At 36.5% G+C, this 16,637-nt stretch overlaps 1 protein-coding gene across 2 annotated transcripts in view; it reads right to left on the reverse strand.

Annotated features, from left to right (window-relative positions):
* Positions 1-16,637, reverse strand: part of SOX6 (SRY-box transcription factor 6) — a 368,783-nt gene that overhangs the window by 294,284 nt on the left and 57,862 nt on the right. Inside the window, exon 1 of one of the 2 annotated variants that reach the window (XM_069016845.1) lies at positions 12,832-12,889. The exons of the other annotated variant lie outside the window; for it this stretch is intronic. The gene's annotated coding sequence lies outside the window, so the exon portion shown is untranslated. Of the gene's footprint in view, positions 1-12,831; positions 12,890-16,637 lie in introns of those variants that run through there. 2 annotated transcript variants of the gene reach the window in all.

Raw genomic sequence — 16,637 nt, forward strand, 5'->3', positions numbered from 1 at the left:
TAAAAATAATTAAATATCTTTTCTTTTTTTGGTTTTTTTTTTGCTTTCTCTGTGCAAACTTTGAGCTTTTCAATCACCTAAATGTAATAAAGCCTGGTGTGATAGTACTAAGAATTCTCCTGGTTAATGTCTAGGAAATTGCAGGAAGTTTATAATTTCCTTTGATCATCTGCTGTATTTCCCTTCTCGGGACATCCTGCAAAATGCAGTGTTCACAAGCTGCATTTTGTGATGCAATAATTAATCTCACACTAAACTAATTTCTTGCCAAAAAGAGCAACTATGGGCCAAATTCAATGTCTCAAGTAACTCAGGGCTCTCCTTGCATCTTACTGTATTTCTCATTTATGTGGATCCTTTGCAACATGAGAATCTTCAACAATTGGAAATTAATAGATATATATGTACACTAAATAAGAGACCAGGACAAGATGTAGCACACCACCATTACTGCACTTGCATTTTGGCACAAGTGACCAATTTCAAGCATTAAAATCTCATAAATTTGCATAAAATTGAATTAGCACAAGATCTGTTTTTCATCCAACAGGCAGAAGTTTCACACCCCACAAAGAATGAAGTTGAAGCACGAAGTGGGGCACTTTCTGTAGAAACAGGAAAAGGTCATTAATTCAAATCAATATTTTCACACTAGCAGAAGAGTCAGATTCACTTTTTCGTAAAATAGGGAACAGTCTCTCCAACACACATAACTAGTAAAAAAGTGTAAAATTCACAGCCCCCAGATAAGAGATTTACCTTTTGAAATTTTGTTTCAAAACTGAGGCTGTGCTTGGCTGTCAGATCCTTTGCTTTCTAACAGTGATGAGGCCGAGCCACTCAAAGGTAGCTAAAAAACTGCAAGTACCTTTCTGGAAACCATAGATTAGCACTTCCCTCCAGCTGGACATTTTCAAAATGAAATATTTCACAGTCATGTTTATAAGAGCAAATAAAGTTTTGAGGGAATTGTTACTGTGTTTCCTCCCTTTTAGGAAAGTGTTCAGCTAATAAACATACTTGTTTTTTCAAGCCATTGCTAGCTTTTCAGTTCTTTGTCCATTGTAGGTGTGGTGTTGAAGCATACCATTCCACAGGTTCAGTCTAATTCCTATGGCATCTACTGACTATTTCCCCATTTTGGGAAAAATTTCGCTACTTCACTTGTTTGCTGGCATATATGGCTTTCAGACAGGATTCTTCCACGTAGCTACTTGAATTTGTACTATGAGCTAAAATGATATTAAGTAACCAGGGCTGAGCAATTTTATCTTTTTCTGCAAGAACTTTGTTCTCTACCTTGGAATATTTAAGTACAATTAATCAGGTGCTCTAATATAAGCACCTCTACTGTTACAGTGTCTCACTATTTCTAGAAGTTTAGCTTTATGGCAAAATACCATGATGCCACCTCTTACAGACAGACCTCTTACAAACGTAGGATTTTTGGGGTTTGGGGTGGGATTTTTTGTTCAAGCCATGACAGAGTAATGTAAGCAGAAGAATATCACTTTCTGTATATTTTCAAAGAGTCTTACATCTAAGAATCATAGAAACTTTTGGAAACACAAACGTTAAAGGCACAAATTTAACAAGGCGAAAATTATTCCCTTGCTTTGTTTTACTTCTTTGAGGAGGCCTGTTCATTCAAGTTTTTAACCCTGGAATTTAATGCAAGATTTTCTTGTCAAAGACAGGATTCTCACTTGCAAAAGAAAAATATGGGCTTTTGCAAATTTTAAAGCCACATCTTTATGAAGAATTTCCATTTACAACATCCCATGTGAGTCCATAAAGTCAATAAATATTTTTGGCTTGAAGCAGATAACAGATACATCCAGACAATTAGAAAAGGCCAAAATATATTATGCAAATTGGATGTATTTAGCATGAACTCTGCAATTTCTATATAAACAAGTGATTAGAAGGTTCCCTTCAAAGGCCAATGTGATTAGCAGAAAAACTTCACAAATTCACCTACTGCCTAATGAAGTACATACTTTTTTTCCCTAGAGTTATCACAAGTTGTATGTTAGCTATCTAATCTAAAGCAGTGATTGTAATGATGACTTTTGTTCTAGGATCTCTTACAACATTCTCATGTTTTAGCTCTGGTTATCAATGATCCAGGAAAATTTTAAAATTTTTTTTAAAAAGAGGAAAAAAAACAAGAATAAGTCTTCATCTCGGGCTACCCACAGAAAAAAAATTAACTACTTGAATATAGGTAAGAATGGTTCAAATTCTGGTTCAACCACAGCAACAGGCAGAGAGGTTCCTAAAAATCTTCCATCTACACACACACTGAAATATTTACAGTTAGGCATTGATAACACTGTCTAACTTAGGAGCAACTACAGAAAAATTGAACTGGTTATTTTCCAGTTTACTGAACTAAGACCTTTTCTTTTTTATCTTGGAACTCAACCACAGATGTTTCGAGAGACATTTTGCAGACAAAAAAAGGCCAAGTAACACGTGTGAAGGATTCATTATGGTCTATAGTGTAAATAAGTTGGAATAAACGTTTACATGGAGCAAGACCTAGAAGGAGCTCATATTTCCTTGTTTGTATGTGTTTTAGTCAGACCCTAAATGTAATCTGTACACAGTTTTTTGTGGTTTCATAAAACGTTGTTAAACTGTCCAGCCTGGTGATAGGTACTATATGATGCTGCAAAAGGTTTACTGTTCTCAAACTCTTAGCGCTCTAGAAACAAACAATCAGTTCCATCTGCAAAAGGCAGCTGAATAAAAATAAAACCTAAATTGTAGTAGAAAGGAACACGTAGACAGCAGGGGAAAAGGATCAACTGCCACAATTTATTGCTATAGTATAAATGGTGCGGCAACTTTAACATGGCAGGGCACTTACAGCAATATTATTCTTGTTAGAGCACTGCTCTGACAGAGAAAACAAGAGTTCATTCACAGACATTAAACACAGCAGAAAAAAAATGTGGGGAAGTGATTTGTGCTTCATGGCAAAATGGTATATCCTCCCCTTTCCTGTTTTGATCCGTACTGGAACATACCAGTCAACTATTGAATGTAGTCCACTGTTCAAACGCAAGATTAACTGAGATGCTCCATGGCAAGCAAATAAATTTGTTTCCAGTGGAATAATTATTCTTATAGAATGTCATCCTCTCTTACAGCAGAGAGAGACAGGTGATGACATTCAATAAAATGTGATTTTTATTCCCATTTTCTTGACATGAAAAGATGTATGACTTACTCAGTTCCCTTGAAACACATGCTCTGAGGTCATGTCTTTTATTTTTCAGAATGCCATCACCAACTACATAATAGTTAAGTGACTAGGAAAAATGGGAATATTATTTTCCATTCACTGTAATCCTGCATAAGCATATGAAAGAGCAGCTATTCATGTAATGGGCCCAGCAATATTGCAGTCTTTGTTTCTGTATTTTCAAAAGCTAATCCTACCTACATTTGAGCTACTTAGACATATCTACAGCAAGTTACTATGTGACAACTGTTCCAAATATGACAAGAGCTATTATCTGTAAAGAAAAAACCAAATCTACAACTCTTTGTACCATCTAATATTCTTTAGCATTTCAAGTAATTAGCAGCTTATTCCAAAAACATTTGAACAGTTAACAGATTTGATACCTATGGTTAATCCTCATTAAAATTACGATTACATGATATAATTACATGTAAATAAGAAAAATGAATTCAATATAACTCTTACCCTTTTCAATGTTGGGCACTATGTTGGGAATCATACAGTATGTACAATTAGATTTATACTGCTAAGCTAAAAATATTGGTGAAGATCTAAAAATGACGAACAGTGCCTTTTAAATTAATGTCTTATTAGTTGAGTGAAGTACACTGACAAAGAATAATTTATGCTTATTCAAACTGCTCTCGACATCTTCAGGTGTTTCCAAATGAGCTCACAGAAGAGTGATTAAATGCATCTGATAACAAGCCACACATTGCTGAAATTACTTACCGCCTCATTTTATGATTAATTAAACATGTAGATTAAAGTTGCAAAAGAATTTAGATTAATGAGCAAGTTAAGTCTTGCTGATATAAGTGAATTGGGAATTGGATGCTCTGTGGAACTTTATAAACATGCATTTTATAATGAGTAAGACAAGGCTACATGTTGAATCCTGGCCACAAGGGCCTTTGACGATGCAGTCTTTTTTAACATGGTTTGACAGCTTTCAAATAACATTCTACTATAGACTTTAAACTTTGTGCATTGCTGTAAAACATGAGACTACATAACTCATGTATTAGGAGTACGATTATTTCAAAGCTCTCCAAGGTAATGACCCCCTGTAGCAGCAGCTGTTCAGAAAAATTACAAGCTCGATTGTTATTTTAATCAGAGAGAATTTAGTAGTTAAAAGCAGTTATGCAACTAGTAAAATTATACGACACTCCATCAGTAGCCTTATAACATCTTTCATAGTCCTGTTCCTCCCAATTCCCCTGCCAAAAAAACTTTGGTCTTAGTAAAACAGGGTGCTCCATGATTCATGAAAAATTCAAAGCCATTTATTAAGTCTGGTTTCTGTGCAAGGCAAGGTAAAATTTAAATTTATGATTATTCTTATCAGCTCCAAGAGCATGTCAAAATATCTGCTGGATTTGCCAAGTGCCCATTTTTCCACTTTTAAGAACATCTATACCTAATCCACCCATCTTAGTCTTCATCAGAAAGCCAAGTTGAACTTTATGGCTTTGCAAGGCAAAAGCAAATCCAATCGCTCATCCAGATGTGCTTTGCTCTGTACAGGATGCTGAAACTGAAACTACTGACCTATCTGTATGTTTATGTCATTTGTAAAACTTTCCTCATCTACTGCATCAAATGACTCCTGCAGGCTCACCTGAGGTGGCTGGCTACTTTTAAACCATCCCATTCTTATTTTTAAAATTTGGATAAGAACCCATTTCATTGTCCTAGCTGTGTCCTTTCAATTTACATCATAACTTCAAAATATCAAAGGTCTAGCAACAAAATTCAAAGAAAACAAGAGCCAAAAGGTCCATACAGCACAAATTGCTTATGAAAAATATTAACTTCAGGTCACTAATGTCTGCTCATTTTTACCTGAGCATGTGTACCAACAGAAGTACAATGCCTTTATTTAGAGTTCTACAGCAGAGCACATACTTTGAATACTTTGACTTCTTACTGATTCACTATAACACTTCAGCAAAAGTTAATTATCAACCTTCAGCTGGACTGATGCACATCAGTATATCATTCAGAACACCAAGACTGCCAGTTCCTACTTATTCTGTGCAGAGTGATGCTCCAAGATCCTATTTACTGCTCTAGGACTACAAGCCTCATCTGATTTATTAAAGATGGATACTGATTGTGTCATTTAGGGTCAGGGCTGTCCTGCATCCATAGAATCAGTCTCCCTGTTCTGTTTTCTAATTAAGTTTAAGCTTTTCATATACAACTACTGGGGTAATATAATTGAAAGTATCTTTATTAAAAAATAAATAATAATCCTTATTGTGCATGCAATGTGATAATTAATTCTTAGAACAGATTCCTGTCATTTGCTAACCAACTCTACCTCACCTATGCATTTAGTGCTGTCTGCCAGGCTCTCTGGCTTTCCTTCAGAAGACACTGCTTATTTTATTAACCATGGCCTGACTTTGTAATGTAGCAAGTAGCAGTCGATTAAAGGCATGAAATTACTAAAATGTAGTGAATTTTACTTGTAAGTTAATGAATTGGTCTGTTTTACATTCAACTTCCAAAGTGCTGAAACATCTGTGCTCTCCTGTTCCAGTCTGGGTCAATTACATCACACTCTGAACACACTCCTGATATAAAAATCTCACCATACTGCAGAACAAACAAGAAACAACAAAGTATGAACTGAAAAAAGTTGAGTTCATGACATGGTGGAAGTACTCACGATAAAAGGTTTCATTTTCTTCAAGTGAAAAAATAAGTTTACAGTCAAATAAAATGGCTTTGCTGGAGCCAATAAATGCAAGTCAATGGCAAATCCGTAGCAGTGGCACAAGGTAGGTTGTGGGTGTTTTTCTATCTTTGATATGCAGTAAAAAAAAAATCTCACAGTAGGTCAAAATTTGATAGCAGATAGCAAACACATGTTCTTACTTATTAGAAAGTTGTCTAACCACAATGAATTTCATTATCCAGTTCACTTTTTCCATGTGTTTTTTGTGCTTCTCTGTCATATGCATTTAATGTACTCTACTGAAAGAAACTTAGTGTTTAGATGCAATAATACAGAATAGCACATAAAATTTTCAGAAACTAATATCCCAAAGGTTTTAAGATCACACCAAAGGACGGGACAAACAAACAAGTGGCAACTTGCCATCCAGCTCAGAGCGCAAAGGAACGAGTATTGAAAAGGTAACTCTCAAAAAACTCAAAAATGAAATAATGTATTAGCTTTCTCTAACTTTTTTACCTGACAGAACACTTTTGATCCCTTTCCATAAGTTTACCACTAAGGACTACATTTCCTGGATTCGGCTATTTGCTCAGAGGGTGAGGCAGCTCCACTCCTCACCCCGTCACCATAGCACACTGAGGCTGTACTTAAAACAGTTAAAAGGAGGAAATGGAATCATTGCACAAACGGGTTTTTAAAGAGCAATCTGATCTTCACTGAAGCTTTAGGCTTCAGGAATACTACACAAAATGTACAGTTAGCTACTTAAATTTTTAATTAGTCAGTCAGCAAAGCTCTGTTCATCCTGTTTTCAACAGAAAACCTCTTGTAATGTATTTTAAAGGATCCTGAAGAAGAAAATTCAGATTCAGCAACAAATGAGAATTCTCACTCTGGTTTTAAAACAAGTGACTTGGACACCTATTACACATCGCTACTATAAACTTGCAGAATTATTTAGACTCCTGAATTGAACTGAGAGGAATTTTTCACATATTCCAGCATTCTATAAACCTCCTTACAACTACCATGCTGGCTTCAAACTTTTGCCAAACCTAAAGCAAAACTCTGACAGAAATCTGCTGGGATTTCTGGCAGAAATTACTGGTCACAGAGGTCCTGGTAGGGTCTATTGTCAAGGTTGTCTGAGGCAGATATCTGAAGCATTCCCTAGATATGCACAGTGAAACTGGCATTTTGTAACTGATACTGTGGTTATTAAGTCTTCAGATACTTTAGAAGTGCTCTGGAATAATATACTTCTGTGGTCAAAAGCTGAGACCACTTTTAACTCTGCAGCTACTTCTACCCTGTAAGCAGATTACTGAGACACAAAAATTAAAGCATGCAGAAGAAGCATAAAGATATACAAGAACTATAAGAAATATTTTTCCCTGGAGATTTGCCAGTGGAAAATGTTGCTAACTTGTCTGTTTCTTCAAGAGCATGCCCAGCAGATCCCATCTACTGTAGAATGATATGTTCTCACAGACAGGAAAGGAGATCGCTTCAAAGCTATCAGTCAGGGCTGACTACAGAGAAGAATCCTCCTACTCAGCTGTTCTCCAGAATCATCTTTCCAAGATGTAAATATGAACAAAACATTAACCAGAAAATTAATGAAAATAAGTCTGATTTATATTCCGTATCTGATTTACACACATACCTTCTATTGTAAGAAAACAAGCATTGAGAATTATTACCCTTTCCCCTTTTTTTTTTTCCCTACTTTGGTAATTGTACAGAAGCACTGCTAAAGGCTGTACCAGGGAACATTCTGACTTTTGTGTGTCCAGCACTACTTGATAGAACAAATTAAAGATGTAAAACAGTTTGAAACTCATTGCCTCAAAAGAAGACACCCTCACAACTGTAATATAGAATAAGAAGGAACTTTAGCTGGAGGGAATTAAGGAGTAGCCTTTTAAGTCATGATTGTACTAATGCATGGAGCAGATACAAATTTCTCCTGCTGGCAGAGTAGGTTTGCATTCAGGAAGCAATGTTAACACAGGAAAAGTCCAGCATGGACTGTTAAAAAACAGACAGAAGTATGTGCATGTGCCAGTAGCACGTGGAGACAAATAGTCCAAAGAATGCTCAGATGATATTTGACGTTACCAGCACATGACAACAGACTGCATTATATTTAAAGAACCAGGATGACATGTCTAAGCTTCCAGAGCTCTTCATGTTACTTTCTCACTTAGCTTCTAATATCCATGTGGAATTAACCTTAAGCATCTCCCTGTACAAGTGTAAAAATAGGAAAAAGAAGGAGCATCTGCATATTTAATCCCATGACACCACTGACATTTTACCAATTTTATGAGATGAATAAATGAAAAGGGTGATTCACAAAAGTCACTTTGATATAGTTTAGAGGTATAAAGCTAAACTTAGATTAGGCGAATCAAAATAATTCTATTGAACTTGTACTGGTGACACTGAACCTCCTCAGCAGTGGCTAATTCACCCTGTTTGTTGAATGCAGATGTATCCTGATGAAAGAAAAAAAGGAAAAACAAAGCAACCTAACTTATAATTTCTATATCTTTGACCAGTGTCAATATAAGAGCAAGAGAGGATTCTCAAAACTCTGTATATGAGTTTCAATTCCTGACTGGGAACTGTGAGCAAAGCTATCACTTCCCCACTTTTAAATGATCTAAAGTTAGCATTATTCAAAAAAAAAAAAAAAAAATTGGAAAATAGATATCATGGTAATGATGGCAACACTAGGTACTCAAGGATAGTTAGCAAGAAAGTTAAGTAGGCTTATGGACTATTACAAAAGTGCTTTTCAGAGTCTGTCATCTCACACAGAAGAAATTACAGGGCAGGGATGTGGGAAAAAAAGCAAAAAACAGAATGTAAGGGGAAAAGAGAGTTCATTGTTCCATTGTCCTCACAAATCAACATTTTGAAATAACACTTGGGTACAGAGCTCCCATTTTTTCTCCTGCAAAGTGAGTATTATTCATATTTATCTGAAATCTATCAGGTCAATGTGAGATACATTCAACAGAGAAAGACATTTTGGAGGGACATCACTTCTTGCATGTTCCTTGGTTTTAGCTTAAGCCAGTTGATCTTCATTCTGCTCTCTACTGGGTATTCGGAGAGCCAGAATTGGGCTTTATTATTCCAGAAAGCCACACATCTCCTATGTATGGCAGAAATTTAATCTTAATGGATCCCACAGCAATTCCATCAAGATACTAAATAAGAGCAAGGAAAAGCATAGGGTTGTCAAGCACTACAGATGAGTGCTCTGGGAGCAAAGAACTACTCATCCACCATGTGTCATGGGCTTTTCAACATATTTCCATCTTTCCCTGGGATTAGTTGAAGAATGGAAAGGAGAGTTTGGCAACCAAATATATGCCTCTGCTTAGAGGGAGCTAAACAGAATGAGGACAGATTACTTCCCTTATTTCATGGGCAGGAAAAGTCATCCATCAGAATGACAAATGCAGTACCTTTATAGGCTCACAGCCATTCTCTGAGCAATTCATTGGTGCTGTTGTGAACTCACTGCTGCTTTCCTGTTAATCTGCTTTAAAAAAAACCCCAACAACTGCTGAGGACACCAACAATAATGCTTTCAATAATAACCAAACATTATGCACCTTAGAGCAGCTTTCCAGTATCTAAATGGGGGCTACAAGAAAGCTGATGGAGACTTTTTGCAGGGGCATGTAGTGATGGGACAAAGGGGAATGGCATTAAACTGAAGTAGGTGAGGTGTAGATTAGATGTTAAGAAGAAATTCTACTGTGAGGCTGGTGAGGCACTGGCAGAGGTTGCCCAGAGAAGTTGTGGATGCCCCATCCTGGAAGTGGTCATGACCAGGTTGGATGGGGCTCTGAGCAACCTGGTTTCATGGAAGGTGCCCCCGCCCATGGCAGGGGGTTGGAATGAAATGATCTTTAAGGTCCCTTCCAACCCCTTCTGTGATTTGGATACCTTAAAGTATAAGTAGGTTGACTCAAACGCTAAAAAGCGAATGGCACAGAAGGTCCTGAATGCCAGTTTGTGTTTGTAGGACGTGAATGGATCAGAGAGTTAAAAAGAATGGATTGTGTCATGGGGCTCCTGAAACAATGAGTGACCAGAACTAAAGAGAAAGCAGGAGTAATAAGGAATTCTTATGCTTGCAGCAAGAGCTATGAACAATTTAAGTGCATTGTCCGGTACAAGACATGTTAAAAAAACTCATGTGGAAATATCAGGAAAGAATTTCAATGCTGTTGGATCAGGGATTTTTTTCCAGACAAGACAGAAGGGCAGGAGCAGAGTGTGGGTATTTAAATTTATAAAAACATTGAGGCTTATGATCTGTATTGCCATATTAAATGGGAACTTTAATAACTTCTCTGAGAAATCTTTTGTGTTAGAATTCCGTAGATTAATAGGATGCCCAAACTAATCTGGGAGTCTAGAAACAGGACTAAGTGGATATTCTCAAAAGGCTGTGTTTCAATAGACCTCTCATGCACTGGAGCTTGGATAGGAATATAATGACTACTCCACTTCATCATCTAATATCTGTTAAAGACATTTAAATACTTCCTTAGTAATATTACTTCCTCCGGTTACAACAACTGCAGACTGAGACGTCCTGGGAAAATATTCTCTTATCTATAGAGCCTCTGTTTTTCTGTTACTATGAAACTTCTGTCCTTCATTAACATTCAAATCACCTTCTTTCTCTGCAGCTGGTGGAGAGGCACTTCACTTTTTTGTCCTAGCAGTGATATAGCAGAACCTTTAACCAAGAACAGGATGTGTCTGGGATCACCTTTAGAGTTTAAAGTTTGTAAACTCAGGTTTTTTTAGAATCTTGACAGCAAAACAGAGAAAGAGTCCAGGAAATATCTGTAATTAGGAATCATCCTTTTCTTTCTTTTCTCCCTGTTTGTAGGACTGTTGTTTCAAATGTACTGGCCTTAAACACTGCATAAGGGGCTATGCCATGAGATTGTTCCGGTGAGACAAGTATTTGCTTTCTTTAAAAAAAAAGTCTCAAAAAATATGCTGTTTTTCCTAACACCACATAACTTCTCCCTTCCACTCACAAAAATACCAAAAATTGTAATTCTACATCTTTGAAGAGAGAAAGAACACTTTAAGACAGTAGAATTCAACATTCTTTCAGATATTTTAGGCTTAGAAAGTGGTTCTGCAAACAGACTTTTGCAACACCACCAAGGAGATCCTTGGTCAAATTTGGCAGAGAAATTAGAAAGCAAGTTTGACTCAGTTAAGTAATCTAGTTTTCAGTGCAAAGAGCTAAAGGCTAAAACTGTTCCCTTTAGTAATATCACTTATACCTTCCCTGGACAGAATTACATATTTATAACACATTTCAGTGACTTTTCATATGCATTACTGGAAGGGTAAAAAATACCTGTTTTAATAGCTCTAGCCAATTATTTGGAAACTCCTAACCTGAAGGTTGAACACCAGTTCTCAAAATTTTTGAGTGTTATCAAAAATAAATATTAAATTATAAAGACAAAGTTTAATATATTTATTAGAAATACCATTTCCACAAAATAAAGTTTTAGTTTGCAGCTGGATTAAACACAAAATATTTCTAGATCTTGGAACTTACATTATACTAATTATATCTATGTTCTGTCACCATTGCATTTTAAGTTAATAAGTTAACTCTTTATTGCCATTTCTATTTTTTAACTGCAAAAATAATTCTCTTTCATTCTGTTCAGTCTGTAATACTGCATTTTTCACTATAGTAATTAATGGTAATATTGTGATTATATTAACAATGAATGGTCAATCACTTTTTACATCCTGCTGTTTTTCAGTTTGTAGAATTAGTGCAACTAATTAATAGCAGAAGGAAATTCTTTTGGTGTTCACTTAATTTTATGGTTTCTACTTTGGAGTAAAACAAAAACTTCAGTTGAATCAGAGACGACCATTTTAAAAATATATCTTAATCTTCTTTTTAATATTTTTCTGTTTGATGATGACATTCATTGGTCATATTCTCAAAATTTATTAAGGCTCCGATGTAATTACCTTACTGAATCTGACCTAAAAAAAAAATTAAAAACCTGTCACATTTTGAAAGAAATAACACCAAACTACTGCATTCAAGGTAGTGAAAGCACTTCTTCGATGAACAGTAAATGCTCTATTGTGCTATAGGGGAAGCATATGAAGATATCTTACACAAAAAGCCCAAAATTTTTCCCTAGCTATATAGATGCAAAATTCTCTGAAATATGATTGGCTGAAGAGGTTATTTCTACAACTGAAGCTTAATCTGAAAATAATCCCTGGTGCATGTTTATTGAAAAATGGTAAAAAGGGAAGAAACATGTATAGCTTCTGTATTAACTAGAACATGGAGAACCATGGACCATTTAAAAGCAGTAAGATATTTCCTAGTGAGCATGGGTAGCTTTAGAGTTATCAATATGTCAGTAGTTTAAAACTGTCCCTTCTGAATGGTAACACAAGTAGTAGCAGTTGTTACTACTATTACTGTATTTATAATTGTAATAATTGAAAGCAGTGTTAGCCATCTGTGGCTAATCCCTCTTTTGGGCACCAGACTTTGCCATCCCTTCTAATATAGCTTTAAAAATAAATAAATAAATAAAATTATCAAAGATTAAGAAAGGAAATAAAGATGAAGTGAGCTGCTCAGAGCCATAAAGCCAGGAACAATAACCACAGGTCAACCTGCCTGGACACAAACACTGAATGACCTTGAAGGGTTTGCATTTCCTTAGCTCATGAAAACTTATGAAAACAAATATCCTCTCTCTGCTCCCAAACCGGAAAAAAATCTAAATGGCCACCAAGAAGAATGTTTAGGAAAAATATATCAGAGCATGGTACTTACCCCAGAGACAGGAGACTGACACTAACTCTCAAGGAGAAACAAGTGCATAGAAGCTCATCCCTCCCATCTTTACCAAGTTAAACCACCAAATTAGTCTCCAGGATATAGCCTTCCTTCCATTTGCAGGTGCAGCTCCCCTGAATGCTAATGTCGGTCACATGTGCTTACAAAGCAAAGAAAATTCCCCTAAATTTCATTGGGCTGGACAGAGCAATATTTCAAAAAGCAGCTGTTGTTGGTAGCGTTCAAGTTTATTGGCAATCCTTATAAAACTACCCCCAAAACACATACTGTATCTGATCTCATGTTAAGAAGGCTTTTCTCTAAAGAGTATTGAATCACTTTAATGTAGATTCTAATGCTGCCTTACTCCGCTTTCAAGGTAGCCAGTAAATTCAGCTTTACTACAGTACTATAAAGATGTGAAAGAACTGTAACAGCATCTAAAAATGAGCTGTTGCCACTATACTGTTCAGTTTAGAAAACTCTAAACAGAATACTGATGAAAAATGTTAATGATAGTTTGCTGAGTTGCCAAGAGAAATGAGACAAGACAATTCACTATATTTTTGTTATAAAATGTAAATTATAACATCCTAAAGAATCTGCCACAACTCCAAGAAGGACTAAAAGAAAGATCTAAACAACACAGTATTTCAGTAATTTAATTTTTAAAAAGAGCTATCCAGCAGCCATACTTACATAATCAGTAAAATCACAGCAAAGACCTCAGTATTCACAGGATTTTAACTCCTGCAAAGTCCTGTCTGTTGCAATGAAGTACCTCAAAGTACTGAAGGCACCTTGCTGAATTAAGGCCTTAATCACATATGTATGTACCTCTGAGCAGTTTGCATTAGACCAATATAGTCTCAATAGACTGGATAAGTAGGGAAATTCAAAATGCTCTAATAGTGTCAGGGGAGGATTAGGCTGGATATCAGGAAAAGGTTCTTCACCCAGAGGATGGTTGGGCACTGGAACAGGCTCCCCAGGGCAGTGGTCACAGCACCAAGCCTGACAGAGCTCAACAAGCATTTGGACAATGTTCTCAGGCACATGGGGTGATTTGTTCTGTGCAGGGCCAGGAGTAAGACTCGATGACCCTTGTGGGTCCCTTCCAACTCAGGATATTCTATGATTCTATGTGAAAAGCTAGAAATGCCCCCTAAGCCTATGATCCTTTAGCTTTGAGGCAGTGGCTTGCCTCCTTTATCACACCCATGTCTCTGACCCTGAATTTCAAGACTGAAAATGAATACTGTCTTTCTTTGGTGGTGATAATGAAATTATTTTACAGCCCCAGCCCTTCCCCAGACTCTGTAAACTAATTCTATGGCATAACCTCAGTCCTACGACTCACAAATGGCACAGGAGGTACGCAGAAAAGGCAGAAAGGAGAGGCACTGTATCCCCTGGCATCTCTGCACGGCAGCTGGTGAGACAAAACAAAAAAAATCAGATCACTGCCTAGAGAGTCTATTGGCAACTCTCAGTTGCATCTGGGAACAATGACCCATCAAAGCTAACTACGCATTGTTAATATCCCTACCTAATCCAGGCAACGGGAAAGAAAAGTGCAAAGTGCCCCAGCAAATCCTACAACCTTCCAACTCGCTCACATCTTCATTTTCCTGAATCTGGTAAGCATATAAACAACCACTGTAACAGCAGCATCCCCAGTGCTGCCATAAACCTCATCTGGGGCCAGTTTGGGGGTTAGAGTGCATTCACTGCTGCCACAAGTATTTATCCCATATTTTCACAAAATCCAGAGAAGCCAAGGAGGTCCCATTTCATGCTTCCACCTAACTGGTCTAAGAAGAAATTAATGTAGTGCAGAACTTCCCTACAGTGAAATACTTGGGTCTGGGGAACATGATTCTGAGGGCTGGATTATGATTTTTGAGATACAGAATTTTCGAGCTATTGGGTTCTAAGCCTGCACAGTCTTAAGCTTGCAGCTATTGGCATGTTTGACATTTTAAACTATGAAATACCAACCTATTTTGAAATTGTCCAAATCATTAGTTGTGGAATTTTCCTAGCACTTCATGAATACCACTGTTAATTGGGCAATTAACTCGAAACTACAGAATATGCTGTGATGGCATGATATGATATAAGCCATGTAAAAGAAGGAACAGCCAAGCAACTCAGTATGTTGAAAGATATTAATGAAGTGGCAAAATCTGCCAGAAAAATAATAATGGGTGATTTTAACTACCCCAATATTAACTGGTTGAATAACACATCTGTACATGGTTTGGAGAAGCAGCTTATTGATACTATAAATGGCTTCTTTTTGGAGCAGCTCCTTCTGGAGCACAGAGGAGGAGGAGTTCCACTCAGTTAATAATTTGTGTGTGTGTTTGTGTAGAAAGCAAGCATGGGTGTTCTGCTAAGCAACAATGGCCATGGGACAATGAGTTTGAATCTCGATGATGAAGTATTTCAAGTGGTAACCAAATAGTTAATGGCAGGTGGGTGGGTGGGGAAAACCCATGAACAACAGACATCTCAAAGGCATAGCTGTTTTGGAGAAATGAAGGAATTTATTCACACACAGAAACAAAACACCAGAATTAAAAAGAGAAGGGAGGAAAATATATTATAAAAAGCTAGGTTAGCATGTTTCTGGGGTAAAGTACAAGAATCTATGAGGTCTTGAAAACTCAACTCTCTTTGAATGCATGAACTCTGCCTAAATGCTTTAGACAGGACATAACATTGATTATTGTTATAACTTACTGCTCAATGTTGCACAATATGAAACAAAACCATAACGCAAATGGTGACAATCAGAATGTATGAATTCAGTTAAAATAATTACAGGAAGAGAAAATTTTCTTTTTCCAGAATTGCATAATTATTCAAGTTGACCTGCAAGCAGGATGCATATATGTTACCTGATGTACAAATCTGGAATCTGGAGTAAGAGCGTACAGGTCTTGCAACTGTTTTGAAGAATCCAGCAAAAAAAGATAATTGAATGTGTATGGTTATGCTTCCCTCATTGTCCTCTAAAAGTTACAACTATGTCCCTAGAAAAGCATCTTTAATAGCAAGAGATCAAAAAACAAGTAACTAACAGAGAAATTATACACAGGCATGACAATAATAGCCTCTTCCCAGATGGGATTATCTAGGAATGGGGCTGCCAAGGATCAGAAATGCAGCTTGTTTGTTTCTTTATCACATTTCAAGACCCAAAAATTCAAGAACATATTAGGTTCCCATATGGATCAAAAAAATCTTGGAGTGGACAGCCACCGATATCTGATATTTCAGAGGTGAGTGAATATACTAGAGTTTGAATCAAGCAAATCTTCGGGCAAAAGATTCCTTTCAAACTTATTCCCACTTCTTACCAACACAGATATATTGTCAGGCTTTAGTGAACACAGTAAGGAAATGTATGGACTATTTGCTAGGATAGGATGCTACCTTAAATTATAATCAATTAAAGAGGCCAATAACCTGGCAGTGATAAAAAGTTGTCCAAGCAAGATAGGATAAGAGATTTCTAATGACTTTTCTTTTGTGGATATGGGGCGTGGGGAAGATATAATATGGTTGTAGGGTAAACAGCTATTCAAAAATTTATATTAAAATCACTATCCTGATTTGGAGGAGGAAATATTCCTCTTCCAAATTAAGAAAATTAAGACTTTCTAACCATACTTTAAAAATACTGGGTTAAGAAGATGCAAAGTGACATAAAACTTGTGTTGACAAGTGAGAACTTGCATCTTAGAAAGAATAATTTCAGCTATTTAATGTCATTGCTGGATTTTACACAAACT

Source organism: Aphelocoma coerulescens, chromosome 5, assembly GCF_041296385.1.
Source record: "Aphelocoma coerulescens isolate FSJ_1873_10779 chromosome 5, UR_Acoe_1.0, whole genome shotgun sequence".
NCBI classification, from domain to species: domain Eukaryota; kingdom Metazoa; phylum Chordata; class Aves; order Passeriformes; family Corvidae; genus Aphelocoma; species Aphelocoma coerulescens.